Source organism: Cebus imitator, unplaced genomic scaffold (genome assembly GCF_001604975.1).
Source record: "Cebus imitator isolate Cc_AM_T3 unplaced genomic scaffold, Cebus_imitator-1.0 Scaffold184, whole genome shotgun sequence".
Taxonomy (NCBI): Eukaryota; Metazoa; Chordata; class Mammalia; order Primates; family Cebidae; genus Cebus; species Cebus imitator.
The window spans coordinates 3,639,476-3,656,512 of NW_016107499.1; the positions used below are offsets into that span (position 1 = coordinate 3,639,476).

At 34.5% G+C, this 17,037-nt stretch overlaps 1 long non-coding RNA gene across 1 annotated transcript in view; it reads right to left on the minus strand.

The window, feature by feature from the left end:
- Positions 1–1,916: 1,916 nt before the first annotated feature.
- Positions 1,917–17,037, minus strand: part of LOC119473786 — a 154,965-nt gene continuing 139,844 nt past the window's right edge. Inside the window, exons 2-3 of the long non-coding RNA XR_005203009.1 lie at positions 3,842–3,970; positions 1,917–2,470 (exon numbers count right to left, since the gene is read on the minus strand). This is a non-coding gene — a long non-coding RNA (uncharacterized LOC119473786). The remainder of the gene's footprint in view (positions 2,471–3,841; positions 3,971–17,037) is intronic.

Below are 17,037 nucleotides of genomic sequence, written 5' to 3' on the forward strand. Positions count from 1 at the left end.
CAAATTATGTTACAGGATGTTGGGAACAGAAAAAAAAATGTTATATCAGTCATTGCACATAGCTATTTAAAATTTACTCCTGGAGAAATATGTTTATTAATACTTGAACCAAAATAACAAGAGGTCAAAACTACATTTTTGACTCATATTTATCTCTGTTATGGTGGCTGAGTGGAGGGTAGGATCAAGGGAATGTAGAGGTATGAGGGAGAAGAGATAGATTAGTGTTTCCTCCAGGGACCTGCGGTGTTTGGCATGGAGATTTCTGGGGATATTTAATGCTACAGAGCAATGCTGTTGGGTGGAGGGGTACAGTGAGTCTGAGACTATGAGGCCACTTCCTAGCATTTGACAAGTTTTTATTATCTGATCAACATGAAAAATTCTGATGGATCATTTAATCTCATTTAATCATGTATAGGCAACTAAGCCATCCCCCAACACTTATTTAGGCGTTATTTGTATAGTCATGTGCTCATAACAACATTTTATCAACAACAGACTGCATGCACCAGGACAGTCCTTTAAGTGTACAATAGAGATGAAAAATTCATATCACCTAGTGACATCACAGCCATTTCAAAGGCATAGTGCAACACATTGCTCCTGTGTCTGTGATGATGCAGCTGTGAATAAACCTGCTATGCTGCCAGTTGTATAGAAGCATAGCACATATAATTATGTACAGTATATAATAATGATTATAAATGACAGTGTTACTTGTTTATGTATTTCTCCTAGGCTACACTTTTATTGTTATTTCAGAGTGTACTCTTCCTACTTAAAAAAAAAAAATTAAAACAGCCTCAGTCAGGCCCTTCAGGAGATATTTTAGAGAAAGACATTTTTATCATAGGCAATGACAGCTCCCTGTGTGTTATGGCCCCTGAGGACCTTCCAGTGGAAAAAATATGTTGAGGTGGAAGACAATGATATTGATGACCCTTACCCTGCATAGATGTAGGCTAAAATGTGTGTTTGTGTCTCACTTTATAACAAGGAATTATAGACGGTTAAAAATAAAAATAAAAAAGATAAAAGTTTGTAGAATAAGGATATAAAAAATGTGTACCATTGTACATTTGTGTTTTAAGCTGTGTTATCACAAAAAAGTCGAAAAAGTTAAAAAAAATCTAAGTTGATAAGTAGGAAATTTACAATAAGTTAAAGTTACAACTGAAGAAAGACCTTTTAAAGTAAATTTATCATAACTTAAGAATACAGTGTTTATAAAGTCTGCAGTCATGTGCAGCAATGTCCTAGGCCTTCGCATGCACTCACTGTTTATTCACTGACTCTTCCAGGGCAACTTCCAGTCCTGTAATCTCCATTCGTGGTGAGTGTCCTACATAGGTATACCATTTTTTATCTGTATTTTTACTCAAACTTTTCTATTTTAGATATGTTTAGATACATAAATACTTACCTCTTGTATTGGAATTGTCAACAGTATTCAGAATAATGGCATACGATACAGGTTTATAGCCTGCAAGCAATAAGCTATGTCACATAGGCTGAATGTGTAATAGGCTATACGATTTAGGTTTGTATAGGTACACTCCATGATGTTTGCACAATGACAAAATCACCTAACGATGCATCTCTCAGAACATATTCCCATTGTTAAATGATGCATTACTGTACTTAATATTTCCACAACCTGTTTTGATAGTTCAGGTGCCTTATTAAAGTTCAATGCTACCTTTTGAATTGCTGTGGGTGCCGGGAATGTTTACATTTCCTAAGTAGACTGTTTATAGCCTCAAAGTTTGTGAAAACCAAATAAGGAATTTTAAAAAGAATAGAATTGATTTCAAAAACTATAAATATTGCTTAATGATTTTATTGGAACTATGAAGTTTGTTATATGATTTACAGGTACTGAAAATTTACTGATTAGTAGTAGATACTTTGCAGTACCTACTATGTGGAAAAATAGTCACTGTGTAAGATGAGGGATGTTTAGTAGAAGACTTTACTTTCCTGCTGGTATCTCTCAGTTGAAGAGTTGATAGCAGCAGTGATGTCCATATTTACAATCACATCTTTGTGTTTTTCAGTTTCCAAATGCAAGGGGTCTAAAGAGGAGTTCATGATGACCTTCCAGGTCTTTCTGTCTACTGTTGCCAGTTTCAAAACTCTTTTCAGCAACTTTTTAACAAGGTTTCTCCTTTTGTTAGTGTAAAGTTATGCTGGGGAAAGTTTTCAGACAATTTAAGACAAGATGGAATTCCTTAAGTTGAGTATTGTTTGGCTTACAACTTCAAACACCTGAGGCATTTTCTCAGATCACAGGAGCCCACTCAGTTAACCCAAGCGCTTGTACCTGACAAGTATCAGAGAGCCAACAGATTCTTTGCAGGAGTTTTTCACCAGTGTCTGATGGAATTTGTCCCTTGTTTGTAATAAATTTGAGTCATTAACCTCCTAAAGCTACCAAGAAGTACCACTATGTTGCTCATCTTGGAACCTGCTTGGAAGGAAATGAGACGTCGATCACCACCTGTGGAGGTCTGTCCTGTAGACCCCGACTCAACGACAGATTAATGAATGCACTCACACACCCTAGAATACAATGAATCTGAGTGGGCTAGGGATGGTTGTCAGCTGCTTTCAGAGGACAATTGCAGCTACCTGACCACACCTCCCTGTACCTCCTCACATTTATTCACAATAGATTTCATAACAGAGGTTCTAAGTCAATATACTTGTGGATAATTAACATGGTTAAAAGAGTGGTTTTATGAATGATAAAACCTGTAGGTTCTGGTGCCCAGAGTAAACACCATTAAAGGATAATTCCCCTTTGATCTCCCCTAAGAGTGCCATCCAGCACAAATTTTACGTGTGCAAACAGTTTGAGTAGAGACAAATGAATATGGGGTAAACATAACTTAACTGGGGAAGACTTTTTGTCCCTATCTTTTATCCTATGATTTAAAATTCTTACATAATGAACTGCCTGCCTTCAGCCCGTTCCATCAAAACTTTTCAGCCTTCCAAAAGGTTTGAGACTATAGTCTTCTAACTTTCCCTAATAATTTGCCAGCCACCCTGAGTGAATCTCAACAAGGAAACACCTTTTTCTTTCCCTGATTCAATTATTTACTCCTTACCAGTAGGCTTGAACAGTTGGATATAGGTAGGATGGTTTTACAGGGGCATGATGTCTGGGGCCTTGGTTTAGAAAGTGATCTAGCTTCCTGGGTTTTTCTTCACATTACATATCCCATGAACGGAATGTTTCAGCTGAGGCGCACAAAATTATGAAAGGATTATTTTATGACACTAACTCCTAGGTTGGTTTGTTATGCAGCAATAGATTACTGGAACACACAGGGAGGGCATCAAATTTCTGTCACTAATATAGTGGATCAATGCAATATTCTCCAGAAGACTTAGATATTCAGGGTCTTTTGTACTGTATGACTAAAAATAGAAAAATTAAAGTATATCCATGGGACAACTCAGTGGGTATGTACTTCTGCCCATGTGAATGTGAACAATGTTTAAGTCTATTTCTTGAAGGGTATCTAAGGAATTGATTCAACAGAACTATGCATAAGGTGCCAGAGGCTATTAATTTATTAATCTATAAAATTAAATATAGCACATCTTGCACAGAAACTGACTTTCAATTGAGTAAGTCAGAAATTATGGAATATAATTCACTTTTCACTGTCTGTTTCGTTCTTGTTTTCATTTATTTAGTTTTTAGAACCTAAACCCATTAACTGAATAGGAATATAATATGGCTGATGACCTCTATGTTACTTACATTTTATATGGTGGCACCTAATTACATAATTTTACCTGAAAATTGGTAGTTATTCTGACTTACTTTTTTGACTGAAGAAGTAATTTTCAGGAGCTTCCTTTGGTTTATTCCATCATAATCGCTCGTAACCCATAGATTGGCAAGTCGTGTGAGTATTCTGTCAGTTGCCAATATAGGATTTCTGTTATGCACCTAGGAACTGAAGAAATGAATACAGAATGAGTCTTCATGGAGCTGAATTGGAGTGTAGGAGTCATTAATTCAAAGCCTGTTTCCAACAGAAGTTTCAGAAGCTGAGTGTTTCCCTTCCCTCAGTGGGCAGTCATAACGGGAAACCAGTAAGAGCTGTAGTCTACCTAAAATTTTCAAACCACCTACTCCCTTGAGTGTGTTAGGCAAAGAGAAAAAAAATAACTTATATCATTTTTAAAAGTTCTATGGTTTAAATACACTCACTGTGGCTGATTTTAAGATACCAACATGATAACAGTAAAGACATAGTTGAGAAAAGTTGCTAACAATAAACTCTTGAAAACTGATATAAACTGGTTCCGTTACACAACTGGTTCCATGAATGTTTATTGTACAGTCTTTATTTGATACTACAGATTCCATCCTGAAGATAATTCTACCTCCCCTTCAATTGATATGATCTGGCTCTAAAAACTGGTTCAGATACAAAAACTGAGTAAAAAGTGTGTGTGTGTGTGTGTGTGTGTGTGTGTGTGTGTGTGTGTGTGTTTCTACTATACCTGTTGACATCTGCCTTCATCTTGCATGATTTTGGTCTTTCTTGGCCGTACATTCTTGTTTGCTATTCATCTATTTTCCTCCAATAGATATCAATTTCCTTTTACTAATTTTTAATTTCTGTAGTGATATATATAACCCCATTTCATCATTCATTTTCTGTTCCTTTTCGTGCTAACTGCACCTTTCAGTGAACATAGTTCTGTGATTCTTTTCTTTTCAATTTCTCTCAGTATACCTACTTTAAAATCATCATCTCCACTAAACTCTCAGAATGCTTACTAAAACTTTCAAGATATCTTAATGCTCTTACCCTATTTGACTGAAGTTATGTAATGTCTAAGTTTTAAATATCTATCCTAGTAGTATATCAAGACCAATTCCAGGTGATTTAGTCAAACTAGTGACTCTTAAGTCAGAGGAGGGTTTTCTATGTCTTCCAACTTTACAATTTTTTGCTTAATGTTCTGAAACTATTAATTGCATGATTTTCAGGGTAGCTTCGTCCTGCCAAGTCAAGTGTTAAGCCTTCTTACATATTGTGTTGGACAATCTACTTCCTCAGGTCTTCTGGGCAGTCAACAAAAACAATATAACTCCACAACGTAAAAATTGCCATTGTACCCATATCATTCAAAAGCCAGAGCTTTCAAATAAATCATTTCTTATTCTTCTGCTTGCTCCTAGTCCGAATCCATCATGGATTATAGTTTTACAGACTTTTATTCTATAGTTACCCATGATTATTACATCTTTGTTTATACCAAACAATTTCTAGTTTTCAATTGCATCAGGTGATCCAATTTGAGATTTCTAACAGGATGTTATCCTTTCTAAGACCACTGTCAAGTAACTGCCTTAGTTACTGTTCTCTCAAAAGTAAACAATGAGGCAGTACTGGATCATGGGAAGTAGGTGGTTGATTTGAAGATGGTCCTAGGGAACACCTGTGAAAGTGGAGCGGTGAGACCAGAAAGATTAAGGACAATAAAGAATGACTTGGCAAATGAGTCACTGCCAAAGACAACTGGAGCTCAAACTTGTTAATGACCCATAGAATAATATGCAGGCTTTATTGCTTGAAGGTTATCACCAAATATCTCTGGGAATTTCAGGCTTCCTTGTGCATTGACAAAGGAGACTTTCTGGCTCTGGAATAATACTTTAGCAAGAAGAAAGTATGCTTTAGATGGAAAGCTGACAATTAAAATAGGAGATGCCCACTGTTCTGTCAGCAGAACCCAGCGTGGACTAGTGTGACAAGAACAATGTAACAATAGCATCTGTAACCAGTGAGGTTCTCAAAATGTTGTCTATGGACCAGCACTTCACATTACCTGTGAAGTTCTTAGTTTCACGTTCTCAGACCTCGTTTAATGAATCAGATTTTCCAGGGGTGGAGCCTAGCTAATTGTTTTAACAAGCTTCCCAGGTGCTTACAGTGCACACTAAGGTTTGAGAATAACTATGCTGTAGCAGTAGATCATTTTAGAATTCTTGAATTTTTAGCAAACTAGTTGGCAATTTTTATGTACCTTAGATTTTATATTAAATAAACATAATAAAATACAAAGATGATTTTTAAAAGAACGTAAGTAGCATTAATGAATTTCAAACCAGCATGTGAAGAAATGTTTTGAAAAAAAAATTAACCAAAATTAAGCAGAAATCTCAAAATTTAAATTTTTGACAACCGTTTACTTTATAGAGCAAGTGCTGAAAATCAATCTAAAAAGGAAACACACTGGACTGTACCCCTATGCCTATGGAGCCAATTTATGCCAAACATTTCATGAATAGTTATTTCTAATATTACAAATCTTTTGTATTCTGGAGAATACACAATATTTTAATTTCCTAATGCATTGTGTGAGTCTTCAGATGAAAAGCAAGACAAGAAAATATAATAATTGCAGGTCAGTGTTATTCATTGAAGTAGATTTAAAAAACTGAAACAAATTATTAATGAAAAGTGAAATACAAAGACACATAGGAATGCAAAGGCATAAAGGTGGAATCCCTTAGCAGATATCAGTTTTAATTTTGAAACTATAATAATTAAAATCATGTGGTAATGATACAGAATTAGACAAATCAACCGCCTGTATAAGAGCATGTGCTCAGAAGCAGACTTGTGTCTGTTCCATAGCAGATCTATGTAACGCTAATAAATGACCTGGTAACATGACGGAGCCATGGAAAAGAGAGGAGCTATTCATGACAGGGATATTAAAATTATGTAAAAAGGAAAACAAAAACATTTTCAGTCTCAACTATACACAAAAATTAAAATAGTTCAATAATTTAAATATCAAAATTAAGATGTTAAAATTTTAGAGAAAATATAGGTGAAAATACACCTGTCTTTGAAGCAGAAAGACAATGCAAACATATAGCACAGAAAATTTATTTAAAAAATAAACTAAAACACATGTTAAATATAAGTATCACCTGTTCACCAAAAGATATCTATTGAGAGAAGAGATTTACAATTGAGAGAAGACGTTTGAGAGAGAAGACATCACCAATTGAGAGAAGACATTTACAACATATAATATTGACAAGTAATATTAATGACATACAAACACGATTTAATAAAACATGAGAAATATTAAAATGAATAATCAGAAAAATGCACATAAATGTAAAATTGCAACACTATAACAATTTTATTAGTTTTAAAATGGAATAAGAAACATTATATGTTTGCAATACAACATGTTTATTTATTAAAAGGACTATTTGGTTTACTCATTTAAGCAACAACTAGTGTATAGGAACTATGTGCTAGGGGCTACTTTTGCCACCTGAAATATACAATCAGTTTCACAATGAGAGATGCATACTTTAATTAAGCTTACATTATTGTGTGGAATTAATCAATTAAAAGAAGTATTTCACACAGAATTGTCTAAGAAAACAAAGTAAAAAGAAAAAAGTTACAGCTAAGAAGAATTGGGAGGGCTAAATAGGAGATTACAGAAGTAAATTTTCAGTATTGAACATAATGGCTATGAAAGGTTCTTGAGGAAGTGCATTTTAACAGAAATTAAAATGTTAAATTTGTACTTGAGCAGAGTAGTGACATCTGACATGTTTCTAAAAGACCGTTCTGATTTTCATGTTGAGAATAAACTTCCAGGAATCAAAACTAGAAGTAGGAAGAACATTCAGGAAGTTATGCTGGAGATGCAGGGGAGAGGAGATATGTTTTGAATGACCTTTGAAGAGGCGGAGGTAGTTAGGATAGAATAAACTGGGAACTAAGCTTTGATAGAAGTATATTTGGCCAAAGTGACCAGAAGGAAAAAATCACCTTAATAAAATTAGGTGTCATCAAATATAGATTTTTATTAAATCTCTGAGACTAAATGAAATCACCTCAGAGTGAATGGAATTAGAGAGCAAAGAAGAGTAAGAACTGAGCTGCAGGAATACTAAAAATAAAAGGCTGGAAAGAAGAGTAGAAATTTGTATGGCAGAGTAAGGCAGATGTCAGAAAATAGTAAATCAGGGAAAATGTGTGTCATATACTTTAAAAATGAAATTGAAACCTGTCCATATGTCCCATAGAAATGACGTTTATGGTTTCTTTTGAATAAACATAGAAATGGATTGCCCCAGTCATAAAACTTGAGAAAGTTTCATTTGTCTTATCTGATTTCCTTTTCTCAGGAAACCAATCATCAGGCCTCCCAGATGATATCAAGAATCTAAAACTAACCAGATTATTGCATCTGGAAAAGGAGATGCCTAAGTCCTCACCCATCATGATTACTGACTGTTTCCTGTTGACCAACTCCTCTTCCTCACTCTTCCCTAATTCTTGTTTTTCCACACGTAATTACATTTTCCCCAGCTATATAAACCCCTAATTTTAGTAAGTTGAGGACATGAATTTTGACTGCTTTCCCATCTTTTTGTCTGCAGTACAAAAATAAAGCCTTCTTTCTAGGCAACTCATTGTCTCAGTCATTGGCTTTCTTTGTGGTGAACAGCAGGACCTAGACCAAAACCCTGGTCTGTTGGTAACAGATTTGGGTGACTGACCCGGAATGCCTTGCTCATGACTTGGCTTCTGCAGGTAGGGAATGTTTCAGAAGCCCTCCCAAGCAGCTATCTGGCTTTTTGTTTGGCTATTGGTGGAGTTCGGTCTTTTGCTGGCCCCATTGCTGCTGGCCCCAACTGCTTTTCTCATTGCCTAAAGAGAACAGTCTTTGAAATTTGTCATTTGCACCCAGACGAGAGAGTGACTTTTACGGGTACCAAACAGCAGGAATTGCTCCTGTCAATTTTGGTAATTCTCTAGGAATTTCAATGGAACAAAGCAATCACTACAACAACAACAACAACAAAACAATGATTTTGTTACTTGGGAAATTATTTGGTCATTAAACAGCTGAAAATTTAATCTACGTCATTATTAAATAGACTTACAAATTTAAAACATGAAGATAAATAAGTCTGTAACTACTCATTTGGCAGAAATTTTGAAGTCTAAAATGTCCACGTGTTCATGAAGATATGAAGTAATTGACTTAGTAGTAAAATATTAGTTTGAATTAAAGTTAGTAAGTGATTTTTGAGAAAAAATTTAGATCATAATACACTTAAGTAAATGGATTATAAATTATAACCTAGCAATTATACTTCTTAAAAATTCTAGGGAAGTTCTTTGATATATATGAGGATGAATATTAATAACAGCATTTATTTCTAATTTCATTAAAAAATTAAAGAAAACAAATTTTCAATAGACAAATAATATAAATAGGTAGTAGAATATTCATATAACACAATACAGAAATGAAAATGAGCAATTTGTCTCTGTAAAATATTGATGGATCTCGTGAAATAGCATTATGCCAAATTTTTCAAATTAATACATAAAGCGTAATTATGTAAAATAAGGATAAGCAACAAGCTCATACAAGACAAAATTTGGAATGTTGTCTACCCTTAAGAGAGACCAGAGGGAGAATCTGATTGAGGAGGTATTCAGTAGAAGCTAAAGAGAATAGTAACATCTTAATTCTTAGCTGGGTGGGAAGTACACAAAAGTTTTATCTGTGTGAGTATAAATGTATATTTCATAATAAGTAAAGGTAGAATTGAAAGGATATTATTTTCTAAAGGAAGGTAGTAGTGAAATGTCAGAGGCAGCTAACACCTCTAATGAGCACAGTAAATTATGCATTGACTTACAGGAAGCTAATGGATGCTTTTAATAGAAAGGGATTCATTACAATAGCAGGAAGTAAAGCATTGTTGCTTTGGGTTTAATGAGTGAGTCTGGAGAGGAGAAAGTGCAGGCTTGTTATCTTTAAGTTCACACTCTTTTATTTAGATTAGCTACAAAAGGAAAAACAAAAGGGGCAATAGTCAAAGGTGAAAGTTGGGACAAAACATATTTTGTTTTGTTTTTCTTAAAAAGTATCAAATAATAAGTTTATTGTTGTTTATATGTTGATCCTAAAAGTAAGAAATTTGTAATGCAGAGAAACAAGCCATAATTGAAGGTGTAGGGACTTGACAAGGTGAGAAAAGATGGGATCCCATGGACAAGATAGGCAAATAGCTGGTTATCCAGGCAGAGTGTCCTGTGTAGAAGATGACACCTTAATAGATCTGTTGATGAAAAGACTACAAACTTCTCTCATTATTAACTTTGTAATTTTAGGAAAACAAAAAGAGTCATCAGGTGAGAGTGATGAGGGTGATGGTACAGACTTGAAGAGAGGAGGTGTATGAAATAGTTTTTCTGTAAATGTAGTAGATGGCATTATTTTGAGTTCTTGTAGGACTTCCAATTACTTCTCAAAGACAACTTGAAGGGATATCCTATTTAATAAATGGCGCTGGGACAACTGGCTAACCATCTACACAGAAATGAAACTGGACCCCTGCTTTTTACCATATACAAAAATTAAGATGATTAAAGACTTTAAAGTCAAGACTGAAAAACTATAACTATCCTAGATGAAAACCTAGGACATATCATTCTGGCAAATTAATTATGACTAAGTTCTCAAAAGAAATTGCAACAGAAACAAAAATTGATATGTGGGAGTGAATTACATTAAAGGTCTTCCGCACAGCAAAATAAACTATCAACAGAGTAAACAGACAACCTATAGAATTGGAGAAAATATTCACAAACTATGCATTCAACAAACATATCATATTTGTAATCTATAAAAGCATATGAACATATTAACAAGAAAAAGCAAACAACCCTATTAAAAATGGACAAAGCACATGAACAGACCCTTCTCACAAGAACATACAAGCAGCCAACAAACATATGAAAAAATGTTCATAACCGGTAATCATCAGAGAAATGCAAATCAAATCAGAATGACATATCATCTCACATTATTAAAAAGTCAAAAAATAAATACTGCAGAGACTTCAGATAAGAGGGAACTTATACACTGTTAGAGGGAATGTAAATTAGTTCAGCAACTGTGAAAAGCATTTTCTCAAATAACTTAAAACTGCCATTTGACCCAGAATTCCCATTAATGCATATATACCCAAAGGAAAATAAATTGTTATTCCAAAAAGATAGACGCATTGGTACATTAATTGCAGCTCTATTCACAATAGCAAAAGCATGGAATCAACCTAGGTGCCCATCCATGTTGGATTGGATAAAGAAAATATGGTACATACACACCAAGAAATACTATGCAGCCATGAAAAATAAGATCATGTCGTTTGTAACATGGATACAATTGGAGGCCATTATCCTAAGTGAATTAACACAGGAACAGACAACCAAACACTGCATGTTTTCACTTACAAGTGGGAACTAAGCATTGGGTACACATTCACATAAAGATGGCAACAACAGAGAGTTGGGAATACTAGAGCGAGGATAGAGGGATGGGGAGAAGGGCTGAAAAGCTACTTTTTGGGTACTATGCCACTACAAAAGAATTGATTGTGATTGAACCTCAGTGTCCCTCAATATACCCATGCCACAAAATTGCAAATGTACTTCCTAAATCTAAAAGTAAAAAGTTAAAGAAATAACAGGAAGCATAGCAGTATGATATGTTTGTGCTTGTATGTGTCTTTGTGTGTGTATGTGTTTATTCAAGCATTGTTCATCAGCTCAGTTCAGACACAGAATCAAAGAAAGGAGAGAAAAGACAAAAAAAGAAAAAAAACCTAACCAGGTTTGGAGTTTTGACAGAGTATGAGAGAGGAAGAAGGAAGATAAGAGTTAGTATTATTCAAATGGAATGTAAAATGTAATTATAGTGAGCCATGAAATGTAAGGTGAATAAGAAGAGTAAGTAAATGAATACTCAAAGAGCAATAGACTGAAAAACACAAGTTCTAAGAAATGTATTGGAATTGGAGAACAAGAGAAACTGAAATGAAACTGTGTGGTTACCAGATAGTGGAATGCAAAACTACTAGAACTGATACAGGATACAGACAGTAACAGCATGACAGGGTAATCAAATATTGCACCAGGGATTGAAAGGAGTGTATTGTACAATACAGGATGGCTTCTATCTATAAAGAAGAGTGAATTTTAAGATTAAACAAAGAAGGAGACGTGATTTGAAAATAAGAATTTTTTATAGATATTTTTATTTTCCTTCATTTTTTATGTAGAAAAGGAAGGAAACACATAAAATTATGAAGGTCAAGACTACATATGCTCCAGCATTCTATCTGTCCACATATTTTTCTATAAATCCAACCATCAATCAGATATAGAAATATATGGCTAATTAACATCTTGAGCATAGTCCATGGCATAAGAAATCAGCCCATGTTATAAATACCATTTTTTTCCAAAAATATTATTTGATATGTGTATGCGGCAACTTAAAATTTTGATGTTATCTACCTCTGGTCTTATTTAGATAATGACTTTTTAAATCTGTTATTAAATTTTTCAAAAATTAATTATATTGCTACAATCATATAAATTTTGAAAGATAATCTTTGTGGAAACAAGAAAGTAAAAATAAAATGTTTTATATTTCTTTGAATGATTCATTATACAAACATGTTATAATACAAAGATAGTTTATTTTAGGCCAACATAACAGAAAACAAACATACAGTGACTATAAAATGTATTTCAATTTAGTGATAAATGTACTTACTGCTTTAATATTAACAATATTTTATTAAGGCTAATATACTATGTTAATCATTGCCATGACAATCACTAAACAATCTCTCTCTTTTTTTGTATTTTTTTAATTGTAGTTTAGGTTCTGGGGTACATGGGCAGATCATGCAGGATTTGTTGCACAGGTACATACACGGCAATGTGGTTTGCTGCCTCCATCCCCCCATCACCTATATCTGGCATTTCTCCCCATGTTATCCCTCCCCAATCTCCCCACCACCCACTATCCCTCCCCTAGCCCCCTGCAGCAGGACCCAGTGTGTGATGCTCCCCTCCCTGAGTCTATGTGTTCTCACTGTTAAACACCCGCCTGTGAGTGAGAACAGGCAGTGTTTGATTTTTCTGTTCTTGTGTCAATTTGTTGAGAATGATGGTTTCCAGTTTCATCCATGTCCCTACAAAGGACACGAATTCACCATTTTTTATGGTTGCATAGTATTCCATGGTGTATATGTGCCTCATTTTCCTTGTGTAGTCTATCATCAATGGGTATTTGAGTTGATTCTAGGTCTTTGCTATTGTAAACAATGCTGCTATGAACATACCTATGCAAGATTTACAAGAAAAAAAAACAAATCAATTCAAAAGTGGGCCAAGGATATGAACAGACACTTTTCAAAGAAGACATATATGAGGCCAACAAACATAAGAAAAAATGCTCATCATCACTGGTCGTTAGAGAAATGCCAATCAAAACCACATTGAGATACCATCTCACATCAGTTAGAATGACAATCATTAAAAAATCTGGAGATAACAGATGCTGGAGAGGATGTGGAGAAATAGGAACACTTTACACTGTTGGTGGGAGTGTAAATTAGTTCAATCATTGTGGAAGATAGTGTGGCGATTCCTCAAGGACCTAGATATAGAAATTCCATTTGACCCAGCAATCCCATTACTGGGTATATACTCAAAGGATTATAAATTGTTCTATTACAATCTCTTTTATAAAAAAATCTGTAGCCTGCAACAAACTTTTATTTACTGAAAAACACCTACTGAATAGCAAATATAGAATAAATGCTTAAGCAAAGATTCAGATCATTATTCCAAAACACTTATAAACTAGTGTTTAGGTCAATGTGGTGACATTCTTTATTATTATGTTATTCTTATTAGATTAAGCTTTGATAAATAAGTTTTTGAGAAAATTTAATGACTAATAATTAGTACAGTACATTTCATATGTAAAATAAAAATTTGCAAGTATAAACAGAAATAAACAAGATTCAAATTACAATTAAAAACTGACTATCAAATGATATATGTATCACAATTCTATTCCTGCTTTAGGAAAAAAGATACCCTAACTGATAGAGTTTAAAGTTATCGTTATAAAATTCAACAGTTCTTTGAGTGGTTACTGGGTGTAATAATGATGGAAGTCATATCTACTTCCACATTTGGATGCATTTTTGCAATGGTAACAACAGTAACATATTTGGTTGCATTCTGTAAGAAAGAACCCATTGTTTTAGCATGTAGTCTCCCAATTATTATCAGACCCTTAAACAAAGTAGCTGCCAAGATCATTTGAGGAATGTCAGGAATTGTAGGATCTGCTATTGGCAGGCCAGGCACTTAGCAGGAACAGGTCATCCTTTGTGCAAGGAAGTTTAAGTTGTTAAGCCCACAGATAACCTCTGTCTATCTTGTCATCATGGTTATTTGTACATGTTTCCAGTGGGGAAGCACTGAGGTGTTTGGGAAAAGAATCTAACTGATATTTGCAGGAAATTTCTTCTCATTCACCTCATCATCAGCCATTTGGTGAAGGTTAATTTGTAACACAAACATCTTCATAGTCTTTGCCCAATTGGAGAGACCCCTAAACATATCGTTTCCTCAAAAGCTATCATGTTACCAATTTTTCAATCCTATTCTTTCCAAGCAGTCAAAACCTTAACAGCTGCACCTGAATTGATGTAGCTGTGTGCTGCTGGCCATACCTAGGAACAGAGAAATTGGGCAACCAAATTTACCACTAACTTTTGGTGACAACCATCCATTCCTGCTTGATCCTAGCTTATCTTGTAGAATTTTTACAAACCAATGTGTTTTTTCCTCTAAACAAACTGCTTACAAGAAACCAGTTTTCTTGAGGACATAGGTGTGGACCGAGGGAGCGATGGCAATGCAGCAAGAGTAAGTGTTGAGGAAGTTTGAAGCACTGGCTGTAAGTTTGCCTAAATCTTTCATATTATTTCTAGTTGATGATAGGTCATTGCTGTACATTCCTTTTCTCATGACTCTTTGTGTCAGATAATATCCAGTTCTTAATGACTAGTTTAGTTCGCATGGTCATTTTATGCCCCGTAGTTCCATTTTCAGACTTTACCTGATTCTAGGAGCAAGACAAAGCCAGTTTCTCAAAAACAAAATAATTATTGGCAAATGAGGGCACAGATGGAACTCAGAAACCTAAAAGTCAATGTTGTGATTTTGCCACTGAATCTTATCTGATGCTTTATACAGTATCCTTCTTGACCACAGATTATTTAATACCACTATGAGGTCTGCTGTTTTATAACAACTTAGTGAAACAACACAGTACAGTTTAGCCTGGATGGGTTGTGGAGATTTCTCTCATCCTCCTACCCAGTCAAAACTGGAATCCTTATGATTACACAATGCATGCTTTTCTCAAATGTGGACCACATTATCCATATATTCAAAAAGCCCTACTGATGATGTCACTTAGTGCTAGATGACAAGAGGTAAAGTAACCTGCTTTTACCTTGGAGGAAGATACTGTAACATTAAAAAAAAAATATTGACCTTCTACTCGGGAGGCTGAGGCCAGAGTATCACTTGAACCCAGAAGGCGGAGATTGCCATGAGCTGAGATTGCACCACTGCACCCAGCCTGGGCGACAGGGCAAGACTCCATGGTAAAAAATAAATGAATAAATAAATAAACAAAAATAATAAAGTACTGACCTTAACAAACTTTCACCCAAGTCTATTATAAGGTTTTGAATTTGGGTGTAATTTATGGATAGTTATTAGGTATATACATGTGTGTTCATTCTGGAATGCTTTATTTAACATGCTCTTTTTATTCTTGACTATCAAAGACTATACTAGAATTTCTGAGTATATACCAATTTATTTTAATTCTTGTAAGGCACTCAATGGAATTTTTGAAACTAGAGCTTATTTATAAATTTAGAAATCATAATTATGTATATATATTTAGAAATATAAAGGGAAATGATATATAGGTATACATACATGCATTTCTCAGATCTACCTCAATTTTTTCTTTCTCATACATTTGTTCTCTTTGTCTTTTTGTCATATATCCTGGATAATACTTAAATCATATCTTTAAGAACACTATTTTACTTTTCAGCTGTGGTAGTATATTATTTAACAATTTTGCTGAATTTAATATTTTGATTTTTCTTATTTCTAAGAAATTTATCATGTTTGCTCTTCTTTTTTATAGCAATATTCTCCTTCTTTGTATGTGTTTAAATATATATATTCTATCCAATCTGTGCTTTGCTGGTCTTTAGGGCCTTCTCTTGAATCCTTTTCTCTTATTCTACAATCTCTTTATCCAGGTATTAACCCACATAACTTCAAACACATTTGCACCCCCTAAGGTTAATCATCAACTTATACCTGCATGTCTAAGTCAGATGCATAGATCCTGTGCCTTGGGATTGGTAACATCTAAGAGATACATGAACTTAACATGTCCCAACCTGAACTTCTGGTTTTTATACCAACTATGTCTATGATATAGTATCATCTTTCACCATGAATGATCGTTCATGCAATGTTTCCTCTAGAAACCTGAGAGGAAATAAAAAGTCATTATTCTATTTCACCTCTTCATTCCAAATAATTTCAGGTCCTGGTAACTTTCTTTTCATTTATTTATTTGTTTATTTTGAGACGAAGTCTTGCTCTGTCGCCCAGGCTGGAGTGCAGTAGCATGATCTTGGCTCACTGTAACCTCCGTCTCTTGGGTTCAAGTGATTCTCCTGCCTCAAGCTCCCTCCTAAGTATGTTGTTAATGGTCAGTATAGTATATTATAATTAAGTTAATTAGAATCCTTTTTACCTTTTACTTTAGGTTAGTGGATAAATGAGAAGGTTTCCTACATAGGCAAATGCATGTCATGGGTGTTTGTTGCACACATTATTTCATCACCCAGGTATTAAGCCCCGTACTCAATAGTTACCTTTTCTCCTCCTCTTCCTTTCCTCCCTCCACCTTCAAGCAGACCCCATGTCTCTTGCTTCCTTCTTTGTGTTAATAAGTTCTTATCATTTAGCTTCCACTTATAAGTGGGAACATGTGGTATTTTTTTTTAAATTTTGTTATTTTCTT